Here is a 16,704-nt window from a genome sequence, read left to right on the forward strand (position 1 = left end):
ATTCAGCTGGACCCACTTTCCTGTTTATCAACTACAAATGGCCAAGCAAGTGCACACACTGACAAGATACACGATACAGTACGAGACCCTTATATTTATATTAGCTCTCATCTTGAAAGCATTAGTGTTATATTAAGTGCATGTTGGAGCATCTAAACTGATATAGGATGTTTTCCGTTTGCTTGTTAACTAACATTGCAATGTAACAAACTGGTTTGACAATACTAGCATCTCATTAAACAACTGCAGCCTCAGTCAGTCTCTGTTAGCTGAAGATATTGGGGTTGCTGATCATTTCCACCCAGTCAGGCAGGACATTTGACATTTCCAGAAAAGCAGTTTTGCAGTCTGACCCGACTCTGTTGGGTTATACACCCCAGAGGATATCCCTTTCATAAGGGTCCCTCTTTCAATAAGAGGGTCTTAGATGAATTTCACATTGGCTTTTTATAAAGGGCAGATTCTCAATAGCAGAGTGATGGTCACCAAAAGAAGACGGTACATGAAATTATATTTTGAGGCACTCTCTTTCTTTAAGATTTCACAAATTAATTTATTCCATATAAGTGAAGACAACATTTTGGGGTGATGACTTGTACATTTCAAAGTTTTTCTACTGTAAATATGAGGTTTACTGGACCAGATTACAGAGAAAGCCACTATAGTATCCATTCAATATTGACATCAGAAACCAAAAATCGCATATATAAAAAAGAAAAATGTTCTCTTTGCCATGAACTCCTCAGCTGCCATAAGCAGTCACAAAGCTACACTGAATTTCAATGAAGCTATTTTCTTTATCATTATATTTCTGAAGGCTCATGTGACACTGAAGACTGGAGTAAATGCTGCTGAAAATTCAGCTTTGCATTACAGAAAGATATTACATTTTAAAACATTAAAATATAAAATTTAAATTGTAACACTATTTCACTAGTTTTTTTTCTTTCTATTATCGATCAAATGAATGAAGACTTTGTGAACATAAGGGACTTCACTTCTTTCAAAAACATAAAAACAAAATCTTACCAACCTCAAATTTTTGAAGAGTAGTTCAGCAATTTTCTGATGGCACAGTGCTGGTGTATCTGATCACCGCTAATGTTATATCCATGACAAGCATCTGGGAAGAAAACAAGGAAACATGGGGATTTTCTGAAAATGATAGGTTAGCATACATTACAGTATTTTACAACAATACCCAGTCACTCTGCATCTGCAGTTTAAAGGAGAACTATTATGCCTCTTTTTACAATAAGTAATACAAGTCTCAGGTGTCCCCAGAATGTATCTGTGAAGCTGTATTAGAGCATGTCTCTTTAAATGCAAATGAGCTGCTGCTCCCCGCCCCCTTTTGCAGAATATAGTTGAGCCATTACAGCTCGTACCTGCTAAAAACAACTATTTTGGTTCTGATATTGTAACGGGGTGAACGAGACGTGAAACATGTGGATCCATTTGCAAGACTTTTATTCAGAGACGTGGTCATAAACACAGGCGGGGTCAAAACATCGGCAAACAAGTATGGCAAGGGAAAGACACAGAGTAATCCTAAGGCAAGCGTGGGTCTTTGATTGGTGAACGATATCCAGAGGGCTTGAGAAGAGGGGTAGTCCGATAACCTAAGCAATAATCCAAACGAGGTATAAACAGAGTCCGAATGGCGAGACAAGGGTTAATCCAAGATACACGGGCAGGAATCAGGAAACGTGGCTGTAAACAAAAACTAAACTTAGACTTAGAAAACACGGAAGGGCTCCATAATGTAGCTAACACTAGGAGAGCGATAAACACTAGACAATACTGGAACTAAACCAACACAGAATGGCTCGGTAAAACAGCTATCACTAGGAGAGTACTAAACGCAGAACAATACTCGGCAACTAGATCAGGATCTGAGTGTATTTTATGTAGTGTGTGTAATAGCTCTTAGGTGAGCGTGTGATTGGTGACAGCTGTGTGATTAGTGATTAGTGCATTCAGCTGTGTATGTGCAATCAGCTGTGTGTGTGTCATCAGTGCAGTGGATGGGTTAGGGTTAGGGTTAGGGTTAGGGTTAGGTTATCACTTGTTTATTTTAGATCTGTGTGGCAGCAGCAATATACAGTAAATATATCAATAAATCCACTGCTCTGTTGCTCTTAGGCTGGGACTCTAAATAGTGTTCTGTGCTCGTCTGTGCAGCTAAAGGCAGAATAGTTAGCATGCTTTGCTCAAACTTTCGCCATGGCATTAGAACTGGTACACTGCTGTCGTTTGCGAAATCAAAATGACGGCGCCTTGGATGGAAACTTACAGATTAAGGGGCGGTAATATTATAATGAGATCCCTTTGCAACATCACTAGGGGAGCGAAATCAGATGCACTCGTTTTTTTTTTCAGACGCTTGCAGAAAAAGGCTTACCAAAACAACTGAGTTAATCTTTTTCTGGTTTCCTTGGTCGGTAGATGCACCAGGGACCTGGTTATAGCACTTAAAACCTGGAAAAGTCAGATTTTTCATGATATGCACCTTTAATGAATCTGAATGTTTATTTGAGGTGGTAAGCTGAGCAAAAAGTGCAAAATTTATTGTTTTGGATTTCAGCAACAAACAGTACAGACACAATTCCAGGAGGCATTATGATGTGGGTAGCAGAATTTATTAACACACAAAAACAAAACCCTGCATGTGTGTGGAATATTAATTTAGGAGGTGCAATAACTTGCACAATCCCATAGGACTAACCAGGACCAGCAAGTTTTCCTTCCTGACAGAAACATTCAAATAATATTTTGTCACAGGATTGTGAACAGGACTGTTTTATTCCAGCGATTGATTGTCAGAGTCAGTCATTTACTAGTCCACTGACAGAATAAGAGCATTGCGTGATCCATAATATCCAAAGCCAAAGTTAAAAGCTTGACAGGCAGCTTTACTGTAGTGATATTTTTAAATAAAGCATAAATAATGTGTTAAAACCCAGTCCATCATTCAAGACCCCCATTTTGGCTGCAAGCAGTTTTGTTAAGCTTTTTGTCAAGCAGTGCTTCATTGTCAAAGCAGTAAACACTAGACTCACTAAACCATCCCACTCACAACCTCAACAACTGATTCTAGTGCACTTTCTTTTTTTTTTTTTTTTGAATTTCATGTTTATCTACACTGTTCACTTTACCTAGAACTACGCAAATCTCAAATTGCAACATAGCATATACTTACTACTATATATGTATGTTCAAAAGTTTGGGGTTGGTAAGATTTTGTGGTAACACTTTATTTTACATGTTACCTTGATACATGTTACATGCACTTACTATTATAATAACAATAAATAATGCATAGGGAACACAGTCACTATTAACTACGACTTTTCCCTCAATAAATTCCTAATTTGCTGCTTATTAATAGTTAGTAAGGTAGTTATTAAGTTTAGGTATTGGGTAGGATTAGGGATGTAGAATAAGGCATTAACATGTGCTTAAGTATTACTAATAAATGGCTAATATTCTAGTAATATGCATGCTAATAAGCAACTAGTTAAGAGACCCTAAAATAAAGCGTTACCTGCATAATTACATGCAAGTATCCCTAAGCCAAACCCTACTATAGTAAGTACATGTAGTTAATTAATATTACTCAGTATTTACACAGTACACAGTAATTACACTGTAACAATGACACCTTAAAATAAAGTGTAACCATTTTTTTATGTTTATGAAAAGTGTCTAATGTTATATATGCCATTGGATTTTTAAGACCAAACCAAAGGTTTTGACTGTCTTTTTGTGAATAGGTACCAGCTAACTAACAGAAGCCTCAGACTAACTAAAGGCTGCAATATATGCAGTCCTGCACTCTGTACATACTAAGCGTTGATATGTTGGGACACAAATTTAGTTGTGGGAGCAATAAATGGTTCTCTTCAATGAACAAATGCTCTTGATTAGTTTCTGACTTATTTTCAGGAAAAATAGGCAGTCATGTCTGGACAAACTGTTTTCATGGTAACAAAAACAAATCCGAACTTTTGATTGGACAAGTCTGTGGTTAGAGCCTACGTGTGCCTAGCAACTATGAACTTTTGTTTAGGTAGCACAAACAAAAACACAACCGTCACCTGTTGACAGAATAAATGTGCTACACAGAGGTGTGGCCAAAGCTGGGCTGTTATTTGCACTGCAAGTGCAGGTTATGAAGAGGAAGGTGCAGGTAAAATGTCAAAATTTGAATAGCTGAATAAAATACACCTGCATCGGAATACAGAGAGCTATCACTATTCTTTTACTTAGACAAAAGAAAATCAACACCATGTTTACGCATATTGCATACATTGCTGATGTAAATTTACATATAACATATTTCCTTATTTTGTAATTAGTTGATGCAATGCCTAACATTTGTATCTACTTTTACAGCAATTATTAATCTTGATTTACCATTCATTTTTAACATTTTAAGAAATACATTTAACAGAAATACGTGTATTTTTTTACAGAAATACATTAGTAACATTTTAAGTTGCATATCAACATTACTTAGTGTTTTATGTAGAACACAGTTTAATGATTCATAAATTAATATTAATTACAAAAAGTGTTACCTAATGCATTAACTAATCTTTATGAATTGAACCTTACTGTGAAGTGTTAGCAGTATTTTTTAGTTAGAATTGAGTGGACTAAAGCAGTCATATCACCACAGCATATTCTGAAATTAGACCTGTTCTGTGTTTTCCTCAGAAGTGAGTCGAGCACTGGAGTGCAAAACAGTGTAGTGTGTGCAGTGGAGAGGTCCTGAAGTCATCTATTTATTAACAGGGCCGACTGGAGGAAATCCTCAGGGGCACAAGGCTCACTTTCAGCTGAAGGGGAGAAACACTTAACACTGAAATAGACATCCACGCTCGGCATACATCCCGAAGGGTATGTGCTCTTCGGGTGGGTTGGGTAACTGCTGTGTGCGTCCATATGGCAAAAAGCAGGAGATAACAGTTGGAACTTTTACAAGTTTACAATGTACTTTGCTTAATTAATTATATTGGGTTTATTTTTATTAACTTAAATGGAAATTATTGAACAGAGCTTCATGATGAGACCTCTGGTCTGCTATCATTTTGGATGGAAAATACAATACAATACAAAAATACAAACCTCTCTCTCTCTCTCTCTCTCTCTCTCTCTCACACACACACACATACATACACACATTTAGACATGAGAAAAAGCTTAATTTTTAATAAAAACTGTCACACTTGTGATCTTTGCAGGTCAAAAATAACCGCAATGGAACATGAATGGGAAATATGAAAATACAAGAATACAGAGCAAGTTTTGGGGAACAGTCTACAAATCTGCCACAATATAGTCTATGATAATATATAAATATATATCCAAATGAAAAAACGAATAAAAGTAAGTATTTATGTCTGAAAATACCCTTATAAACGACTAGGGAATACACAGCCCTGTCTATATACAGGGCTATAAAATGGGTAAATCATGGTATTATTTATGATTTTCTTTATTTCTAACACTGGATGGTATCAGTCTGCCTTTCCATGCATTGGATTTTAAATACATTTGCTTTATTTTTAACTGAAACACTGTATTTATTAAAATAATATAAATTATTTTTCTAATATTTGTATTAATTTATGTATAAATAAATGTTGCTTAACTGAACACCATCATATGCTCTCAAAATACAAAATAATACAGAATAAATATTATTATTATTATTATTTTTTTTTTTTTTATTAACAACAATTTACAAACCTGAATAACAACTTAACAGCATGATATCACGTATCAATTCAACTTTCCCCCCACCCATCCCTCCCTTCCCTTGTGGTCTCTTTAAAATGGGTACCTAAAGAATAGAAAGTAAACATAAAACCAAAGCCACAGGAATCATAAAACACAAATTCCAGCAGTTAGGAATGCAAAAAAATAAATAAATAAATAAAAATACAGCGTTAAGCATTCATTCTGAGTCCTGATCATTGTTTTGTGCAATATACTTGGAGATCTTCTCAGCAGCTATAGTCCAGATCTTTAATGTAGACATTTGTGCCAAATTCACTCGAGCTGTGGATAATTCAAGCATTATAATGTCCCGAAGTTGTATCAACCACTTGCACATATCCAGGCTATGTGGTGGAAGCCAGTGTTGCGCTAACAGTTTTTTTGCAGATGTTAAGCCGGCCAGCCAAACAGTTCTTTGTAGCTTAGAGAGATTCAACAGAGAGTCATCACTCAATAATAATATAGAGGGGTTCACCGGTATAGGATAGTCAATCATTTTTGATAAGATATTACACACCTCACTCCAAAAGTTTTTTACTTTTTGACATTCCCACATCATATGAAAAAAGGATCCGAGTTGTTGGTCAGGACATTTATCACAGAAGGGACTAAAGGAGGAGTCGATACGATGTCTTTTGAGTGGAGTCCAATAAGTTCTGTGACACAAATTATAATGAATCATTTGGTGATTGGGGTTTTTAGATGAAGTAAAAATGTTCTGCCATACTCTTTCCCAGTCCGTAACACCGTCCTCTTGTTGACAGTCTCTTTCCCAAGTACGCTGTATAACTAAGCGTTTTGTTGTAGCCTCCAAGGCCTTTCTGTATATCCATGAGGTGAAATGGCTAGAAGTGGACAGATCAAACCAAGCAATGATTGGATACCTGGGAAGACTTTCCCCCCAGGGAACCCCGTAGGCCTTCATGGCTGACCTTAGGCGCAAATATAAGAACAGAGATGAGGGTTCAGTTCCATACCGCTCACACAGTTCTTGAAAACTTAACATGCAATTAGAACTTGAAATATCTTTTAATGTATAAATGCCTTTCTGCATCCAATCTCTTGAGAAAAATGGTGCACCACCAGAACGAATATCATTATTATACCAAATAGGTGTATGGGTGTGCCACTTATGTGTAAGTTGAATGCATTTTTCCATCAGTTTAAAATTGACTATTGTATTGGCAATAATTGGACCAAAAGCATCCATACATTGTTTGTTGTTTAGCCCAGAGAACAGTATATCTTGTAACCTATATTTATCTGCTAACCTCATTTCAATTTCTCTCCAAGGAACCCTAGAGAGCGGGTTAAGCCAAACATTGATGCATTTTATTTGAAAAGCCCTATGATATAATTCAAAGTTCGGAAGAGCTAATCCCCCCTTATCTTTTGTACGCTGCAGAGTTTCAAATTTCAATCTAGGTTGTTTCCCATTCCAGATGAATTTACGAATCATAGAATTAAGTTTGTGCCAAAACTTTTTAGGAGCAGGTAACGGGATCATAGAACTAAGAAAATTGATTCGTGGCAAAACATCCATTTTAACACTCGCTATTCTGGCATGTAGTGATAAAGGCATCGAGGTCCATTTTTGGAGATCTTGCTCCACCCTAGATAGAGTTTGGGGATAGCTGGCATCTGGAATAGCCTGCAGGGATAGTTGAACTACAATGCCTAAGTAAATAATGGAAGTTTGTATGGGAACATTACATGGTAGTCTAACTTTTTTAGCCATGCAATTAAGTGGAAGCAAAGAGGATTTATCCCAATTGATTTTATACCCGGAAAGCATACTGAACTTTCCAAATACCTTCAGTATCCGGGGAAATGAAGCTTGTAGGTCCGAAATAAACAGTAAAATGTCATCCGCATAGAGAGAGATATGATGTTTGTAAGACTTAACTGAAATTGAACAAATGTTTTCTTGTCGTATCAGCTGGGCTAGTGGCTCGAGCGACAGTGCAAATAGCATGGGGGATAACGGGCACCCTTGTCTGGTGCCACGTTTTAAATTAAAAGGTAAAGAATGCACCCCATTGGTTATAACAGAAGCCGTTGGGTTTTTATATAATACCTTTATCATATTCACAAAATTTGTTCCAATGCCAAAAGCCTCCAAGATAGACCAGAGGTAATCCCACTCCAGTCTGTCAAACGCCTTCTCCGCGTCCAAGGAGAGAACTGCAGCTGGAGTGGGACAAGCTCGGGATTCATGTATGACATGCAGTAATCTCCGGATGTTATCTGCCGCCAATCTACCTGGCATGAAGCCGGTCTGATCTGGATGAACCAATTTGTTTATATAACGTTGTAATCGCAAGGCCAAAATTCTAGCATACATTTTAATATCTGTATTTAACAAGCTAATGGGTCTGTAATTTGCACAGTTTGAGTGATCTTTCCCTTTTTTTGGTATCAACGATATAAGTGCTGTGTTCAACTGTGGGTGAAAGGCCCCAGCTTCTATTGCCGCGTGAATGGCCGTCAGGAAGACAGGACCGAGTAAATCAAAATATTTAAGGAATAACTCAACAGGGATCCCGTCTAGACCTGGCGCCTTGCGTTTGTTAGCACCTTGTAACGCCTCTTTAAGTTCCTCCAAGGTAACCGGCTGTCCTAACTGTTCTGCTTCTTCGTGACTAAGACGAGGTAAGGTAAGAGACTGCAAGAAAGTACTACAACTTGAACTAGAGGAATAAAGCTCAGATATATAGAGTTTAGAAAAGAAGTCAGAAAATGCAGAGTTTATTTCTTTGCTATTCCTAACCAGTCCTTTGGATGGGTGATTGATTATATCAATGCAAGCTTTCGATTGACTTTGTTTCAATCTGAGGGCTAAAAGTTTGCTAGGTCTAGCACCATTAAAGTAATAGTTCTGTCTAGTTCTATGAAGTACAAATTCTGCTTTCCTTCTCAGAAGATCATTCAGTTCAGCCTTAAGGGTTTGAAGCATCTTAAATACAGAATTGGAAAATGAAGATTTTAACGAACATTCAAGTGATTTACATTCTTTTTCTAAATAGTCAATTCTCTGATTTTGCATCTTTTTTAAATTAGTAGCAAAGGCTATAGAAAAATCTTTGATAAAACCTTTCGTGGCTTCCCACACAAATATAGGGTCTTCAACCGATCCAATATTAAATGAAAGAAATTCCGACAGACCAACCTTGAAGTCTACATCGAACTGGTTATTCTGTAAAAGAGAGGTGTTAAAACGCCACCGTTGGGATCTTTCAACAAAGAAATTACAATTGAAATCTGGCATTATAGGATTATGATCTGCAAGAATAGCTGGAAGTATCATCGTCTGATCAAAAGAAATCAAAAGTTCCTTGGAGCACAGTAGGTAGTCTATTCTTGAATATGAGAGATGACGTGTCGAGAAAAATGTATAATCTCTACTCAAGGGGTTCCCAGATCTCCAAACATCGACCAAATTCAGCGCTTTTACAAAATTATTAAGTGCAGCGGAAGAATTAATCTGGACTTGATTGCAGGAGGAAGATCTATCCAATACTAGATCTATCACCGCATTCATGTCCCCCCTATAATCAGAGAATAATCTATCAACGAAATCAAATGGTTAGTAATTTGCGGAAAAAAGGTAGCCTCAAATATTGTGGGGGCATAGATTGATACAAATGCTATTTTCTTCCCCTTAATATTTGTGCACACATAGGCAAGTCTACCAGATTGATCTTGGCTCTCACTATCAATCTTGAGGTTACATCTACGAGAAATCAAAACAATAGTACCTTTAGTTTTAGTATTGTCAGTAGAGAAAGCTGCCACTCTGTAAAATTTGTTCTGTAACCTCTGAACATCTGCTTTCTTTAGATGGGTTTCCTGAATTAAGGCGATATCAACCGCTTTCCTGCGCAAGTAGATCAAAAGTTTGGCTCTTTTGTTTGGGCTATAAGGCCTCTGATATTAAGCGATATAACTTTGAGCTTATTCATAACCATCCATCCATCCATCCATCTTCTTCCGCTTATCCGGGGCCGGGTCGCGGGGGCAGCAGTCTAAGCAGAGATGCCCAGACTTCCCTCTCCCTAGACACTTCCTCCAGCTCTTCTGGGGGGACACCGAGGCGTTCCCAGGCCAGCCGGGAGACATAGTCTCTCCAGCATGTCCTAGGTCTTCCCCGGGGTCTCCTCCCAGTGGGACGCGCCCGGAACACCTTCCCGGGAAGGCGTCCAGGAGGCATCCGGAACAGATGCCCGAGCCACCTCAGCTGACCCCTCTCAATGTGAAGGAGCAGCGGCTCTACTCTGAGCTCCTCCCGAGTGACCGAGCTTCTCACCCTATCTCTAAGGGATCGCCCAGCCACCCTGCGGAGAAAGCTCATTTCAGCCGCCTGTATCCGGGATCTTGTCCTTTCGGTCATGACCCAAAGCTCATGACCATAGGTGAGAGTAGGAACGTAGATTGACCGGTAAATCGAGAGCTTCGCCTTGCGGCTCAGCTCTTTCTTCACCACGACAGACTGGTACATCGACCGCATTACTGCAGAAGATGCACCGATCCGTCTGTCAATCTCCCGTTCCATCCTTCCCTCACTCGTGAACAAAACCCCAAGATACTTAAACTCCTCCACTTGAGGCAGGAACTCTCCACCAACCTGAAGTGGGCAAACCACCCTTTTCCGACTGAGGACCATGGCCTCGGATTTGGAGGTGCTGATTCTCATCCCAGCCGCTTCACACTCGGCTGCAAACCGTCCCAGTGCCTGCTGAAGGTCCTGGCTTGATGAAGCCAACACGACAACGTCATCTGCAAAAAGTAGAGACGAAATCGTGTGGTCACCAAACCTGACACCCTCCGGCCCCTGGCTGCGCCTAGAAATTCTGTCCATAAAACTTATGAACAGAACCGGCGACAGAGGGCAGCCCTGCCGGAGTCCAACATGCACCGGGAACAAGTCTGACTTACTGCCGGCAATGCGAACCAAGCTCCTGCTTCGGTCATACAGGGACCGGACAGCCCTTAGTAAAGGACCCCGGACCCCATACTCCCGGAGCACCCTCCACAGGCCGCCGCGAGGGACACAGTCGAATGCTTTCTCCAAATCCACAAAACACATGTGGACTGGTTGGGCAAACTCCCATGAACCCTCCAGCACCCTGTAGAGGGTATAGAGCTGGTCCAGTGTTCCACGGCCCGGACGAAAACCACACTGTTCCTCCTGAATCCGAGGTTCTACTATCGGCCGTATTCTCCTCTCCAGTACCCTGGCATAGACTTTCCCAGGGAGGCTGAGAAGTGTGTTCCCCCTGTAGTTGGAACACACCCTCCGGTCCCCCTTCTTAAAAAGAGGGACCACCACCCCAGTCTGCCACCCCAGAGGCACTGTCCCCGACCGCCACGCGATGCTGCAGAGGCGTGTCAGCCAAGACAGCCCCACAACATCCAGAGACTTGAGGTACTCAGGGCGGATCTCATCCAACCCCGGTGCCCTGCCACCGAGGAGTTTCTTGACTACCTCGGTGACTTCAGCTTGGGTGATGGACGAGTCCACCTCTGAGCCCCCAGCCTCTGCTTCCTCAATGGAAGACGTGACGGCGGGATTGAGGAGATCCTCGAAGTATTCCTTCCACCGTCCAACGATATCCCCAGTCGAGGTCAGCAGCTCCCCACCTCTACTGTAAACAGCGTTGGTTGGGCACTGCTTCCCTCTCCTGAGGCGCCGGACGGTTTGTCAGAATCTCTTCGAGGCCAGCCGATAGTCCTTCTCCATGGCCTCACCGAACTCCTCCCAGGCCCGAGTTTTTGCCTCCACAACCACCCGGGCTGCAGTTCGCTTGGCCTGTCGGTACCCGTCAGCTGCCTCAGGAGCCCCACAAGCCAGCCAGGCCCGATAGGACTCCTTCTTCAGCTTGACGGCATCCCTTACTTCCGGTGTCCACCACCTGGTTCGGGGATTGCCGCCTCGACAGGCACCGGAGACCTTACGGCCACAGCTCCGAGCAGCCGCTTCGACAATGGAGGTGGAGAACATGGTCCACTCGGACTCAATATCTCCAGCTTCCCTCGGGATCCGGTCGAAGCTCCGCCGGAGGTGGGAGTTCAAGATCTCTCTGACAGGAGACTCGGCCAAACGTTCCCAGCAGACCCTCACAGTACGCTTGGGTCTGCCGAGTCTGTCCAGCTTCCTCCCCCGCCATCGGATCCAACTCACCACCAGGTGGTGATCAGTTGACAGCTCCGCCCCTCTCTTTACCCGAGTGTCCAAGACATACGGCCGCAGGTCAGATGAAACCTCCTTGAACTGCCACCTTAACGTGGTGGAGGGGTTTGAGTACCCGAATGAACCTATGAGCTATGTTGTCCGGGGCTATATGCCCCTGGTAGGGTCTCCCAAGGCAAACAGATCCTAGGCGACGGGTATTAAGGGGAAGAAAATAGCATTTGTATCAATCTATGCCCCCACAATATTTGAGGCTACCTTTTTTCCGCAAATTACTAACCATTTGATTTCGTTGATAGATTATTCTCTGATTATAGGGGGGGATAACCTATTAGAAAAATGATGTGAATATTAAGAAGTTTTGCACAACCAAAATGTATCTGCCTGACCTGTGACAAAACCAAAATAATGCAACAGATACATAGAAATAACATGAACAAATACCCCCTATCCGAGACCGCAAAATCCCCCAACATTATAAGGGCCCGTGGCAACATCCACCTTCGTTCCTCAGAAAGTCAACGTCAACCCCCCTCTTCCATTGAACATGAAATATGAGGTATAACAACATGCATAATGTAAACAGTAATGACAGTCAAAAATATATGTATAAAATAAATGAATAGAGTGCAAGTGCTTCACCAAATTAGAAATAAACTAACTAAAATCTCAGGACTCAAACCCTCTGAAACAAAACGTTACATTATTTAAACTTTACGTTACGACAGAGGCGCTTACTCCTAACCCGATCGTGGACTCTTTAATCATCCATAGGAGGCGGCGGTGGTCCATGAAAGGCCAGTTTACGTCTGGCACCCGATGCATGGCTATTACGGGCTTCCTCTAAGAATTCTTCCGCTTTTTTAACTGATTCGAATGAGTGTTGATTTCCACCAGAACTGACACGAAGAATGGCAGGGTAAATGAGGAAGTTTGGAATTCCCAGTGCATGCAACTCCTTTTGAATACTTCCGAATGCCTGTCGTCTACGGGAGGTGAACCCGCTGTAGTCAGCGAAGAAACACAACAGGTGATCCTGATCACGAATCGGTTCGGTTTTCATCACTTCCCTGGCTCCCTGAAGGATCGCTTGCCGGTCCTGATACCGTAACACGCGAAAGATTAAAGTGCGGGATTTACCAGAGCCGTAAATTCTGTGAGCTCGGTCGACCTCAATCGGACCCTTCTTCTTGAGCGCTGGTATCCAGGTGGGGAGCATCTTTTGAAGGAAACCTATTGGGTCATCTCCTTCTCGGCCCTGCTGGAGCCCCACCAGACGCACATTATTACGGCGAGACCTGTCCTCTAGTTCCGCAATTTTCGAGGTGAGGTTTTGCTGCTCTGTTGTACACATGTTTAAATCTTTCTTCATCTGTCGTGTCTCACCCTGGACCTTGTCAACCTTTGATATCAAATCTCGTACCGTGTTCGTTTGAGATTGTACTTCTTGGCGGAGCTCTATCAGAGATGATTTAACATCCTCCATGGCCACTCTTATAGCTTTCTGAACCGTTGTTTCAAGCGAGATTTGCTACAGAATAAATATTATTGAAAATATATACTGTAGTACAAATACAAAGTTCTGGCATGAAACTCTAGATGGTGCAGTCCAATATGACATAATGACACCATTATCACATGGCACAGCTGATTGGTTCTCTCCTGTATCAGTACAATGAGCTCGCTGCTCAACATTCAAATATTTGGCCGTGTTTACCCTCCACCTTTCCCAGTTCCACTTGTATAGATCTGCTAGGGGGGTTATTCATGTTATATGTCCAGCAGCAGTATTTCTTACATGCTCACAGCAGCATGTTGTGGATGTATTGGCAGTAGCAAGTCTCGGTACTTGCTCTGCCGCAGCAGCAACAGCAACGTAGCAGATCAATTTCGTCATTAACAAATACATTAACATTGTCATGTATATTACCATGCAAATCACTCCGAGGGTTGTCATGACAGAAATATAGTACATCAATTTCTTAACAAAAAATGTTATTGTCTTATTGTCCAAGGATCACAAGTGTGACTGTAACTGAGGAATACCTTAGGGTTAAATGGCTAATAGTTTACAGAGAAATAGCTAATAAAGAGCAAGGTTTCCTTTCACTCATTACCTTTACCAAACTAAACAGTTTTTCCATGTGCACTGCAGTTACATCCTAAGATATTCTTCTATTTCATAAGCTCTGAGGAAACTATCAAACCAAGGCACATGATTAAGAGGTTATATTTTATAGAGTTAATAGCTAATACAGAGCTTACAAAGATGCTAGATGAGGAGGTTTATTTTCACACATTGATTCTAAACAGGTTTGTGTGTGTAAACATTACATATTTTTCTTAACTCACATTAATGCTTAGTCTGAATGACAATGTAATTGGATCTCAATGGGATATTGATTTCAGCATGCAAGCAACTAGGCTTAATGTGTTACTGGGAAAATCAAGTCTAAATGGTTCACACATTTTAACCAAATTTAGCATTGTATTCAAAGGCCTTATCCCACAATTCAATGAAAAAATATGAGGCAGTGTCCTCATAAACCACCTTCATATTGTAATACCTCTGTCATACCCATGTCATTATACAAATTTGTGTCCTCATAAACCACATAAACATGCACACACACACACACACACACACACACACACACACACACTGGAAGCTTGTTACACTTGTGCATGATTTTCTCTACACAAGCTGAGCATTATTATATAATAATATAATTTTGCAAAGCTGTAGTCTTGTGTAAGGAACATAAAACGTTTAGGACAGAAAAAATATATAATTGTCTAAAAAGAATTGATCATGCAATGCGTTTTGCACCACAACGCCCCATCTGGAGACACTTGGTCCTATAATTGTAGACACACCACTGACCATTTATTACATTCCATGTGTCTAGCATGAGCAAAAATGGTTCAGGCAATGAGAAAGAGCAAAATGTCATTTGGTGAGTCATTGGAATGGATGAAGTTCCTCTGGAAGTGGCCTATTTTCTTGTATCAGCATTGATGGAAGCTGTTTCACATGGCTTGAGGAATGTATGCTGAGTTTAAAGTAAGATCTCCAATCTGATTTTTCATATGGGATCTCAGAATTACCGTGGTGACACTGGGCAGCAGAGACCAACAAACCTACTGGCACATTGCACATGTCTCAGCTGCCAGCGTCAATGTGTAATGGTCAGAATAGCATATCCAGATACAGCTAAAAACGCACAAACTGTAAAGATGTTCCCAAAAGGCTCATTGAAATCTCTCATTTCCATTCTCTCTCCCTCTTATTTAGTTATTTTTTACCCCATTTTCTTTGAGAAAGAAACGTAATTAGATTTGGGGGGAGAAAAAAAAACTGTTGCCATGTGCTTATTGCTAAAAAAACAAAACAAAAAAAAAACAGCATCTATTAGCTTGCTCCTCTATCTCGACTTTGTGCCCACATTTATTATTACACCCTTTTGGATCCTATTACAGTTTCTGCTCCAGGGTAACCAAATAAATTATGTGAACAAGAGAAGCGGAGAGTGTCACTCTTTCATTTAAGACCCCTTCCGCTGGTGTGACAGGGCCCATCGGTTTTAAGACCTATCTGCTGTCCAGCTCAGGCCAAGCAGCTTCAGCGAAGAGTGTTCAGGGTAGCACGGTGACAAATGACATTTCATAAAGCTTTATATCAACCAGGCCTGCTGTCTGGGGATATTCTTGGTGTCCCTGGAGAGAAAGCCATCCTTTATTCTTCCTGTGCAACACAATCTAACCTCAGTTAATGCAACTATGTCTCAAAGGGGTGTTTTTGAGTCTCCCTCATTCATATAATCCAACAGAACATGAATTTTATGAGTTTAAATCACATATCTCAGTAGTACTACTTACAATATTGAAGCCTGTCAGTGTCTTGACAGTTGTAATGTAATTGGAAGAATATCGCAGTTAAGTCATAATGGCGAAGACAGTCATTTTTGGACAAGCTGTTATTTATGTGCAGAAAATGTAATGTGTAGGTGGAAAGCCTCTCTGGTTTTCTGCAGATATTAAAGTGAGAGAGAGAAAAGGCGAAGTATATATCTGAATTGCTGTCTGCAAATACAATTGTCTCTCCATTGTAGTTAAAGATCATGAGTTACTAACAATAAACCATGAGACTTTTCAATTAAACGTTAAAGCAGGAAAAGTGCTTGCAGATGCTTTTCAGCTCCGAGAGTTGTCTTTCATGTGCAACTGTAATATTGCAACTTGCTAGAGTTGCAGTTTGGATTTAACTCACTTTAAGTTCTTATAACATTTCATTCTGTGGACAGAGAAGATGGCACCTATAAGATGTTGATGTAAACCAGCTGTTAAATCATTCTAAATTCCTCTCTGAAATATATTTTAATATGAGCTGACAGCACATAGACATGTGTATATATAGACTAGCATTTAAAATGGGGTCTGTGCCATTTTTAATGTTTTTGAACATCTCTTATGACCAAGGCTGCATTTATTTGATCAAATAAACAGTAAAAACAGTAATATTCTGAAATATCACACTTTAAAATAACAGTTTTTATTTGTATATATCACATGATATATTAAAAGTGTCACATGATCCTTCAGAAATCTGCTCAAAAAGAGTTGTGCTGCTTATGAAAAAAAATAAAAATAATAAAACAAATAATAAAACCTCTAGTGGCCAATATTGATAAAACTAGGCTTGGACGAAAAAAATTTTGACCCCAGAA

The sequence above is a fragment of the Barbus barbus genome, assembly GCF_936440315.1.
Source record: "Barbus barbus genome assembly, chromosome: 23".
Classification (NCBI taxonomy): Eukaryota; Metazoa; Chordata; class Actinopteri; order Cypriniformes; family Cyprinidae; genus Barbus; species Barbus barbus.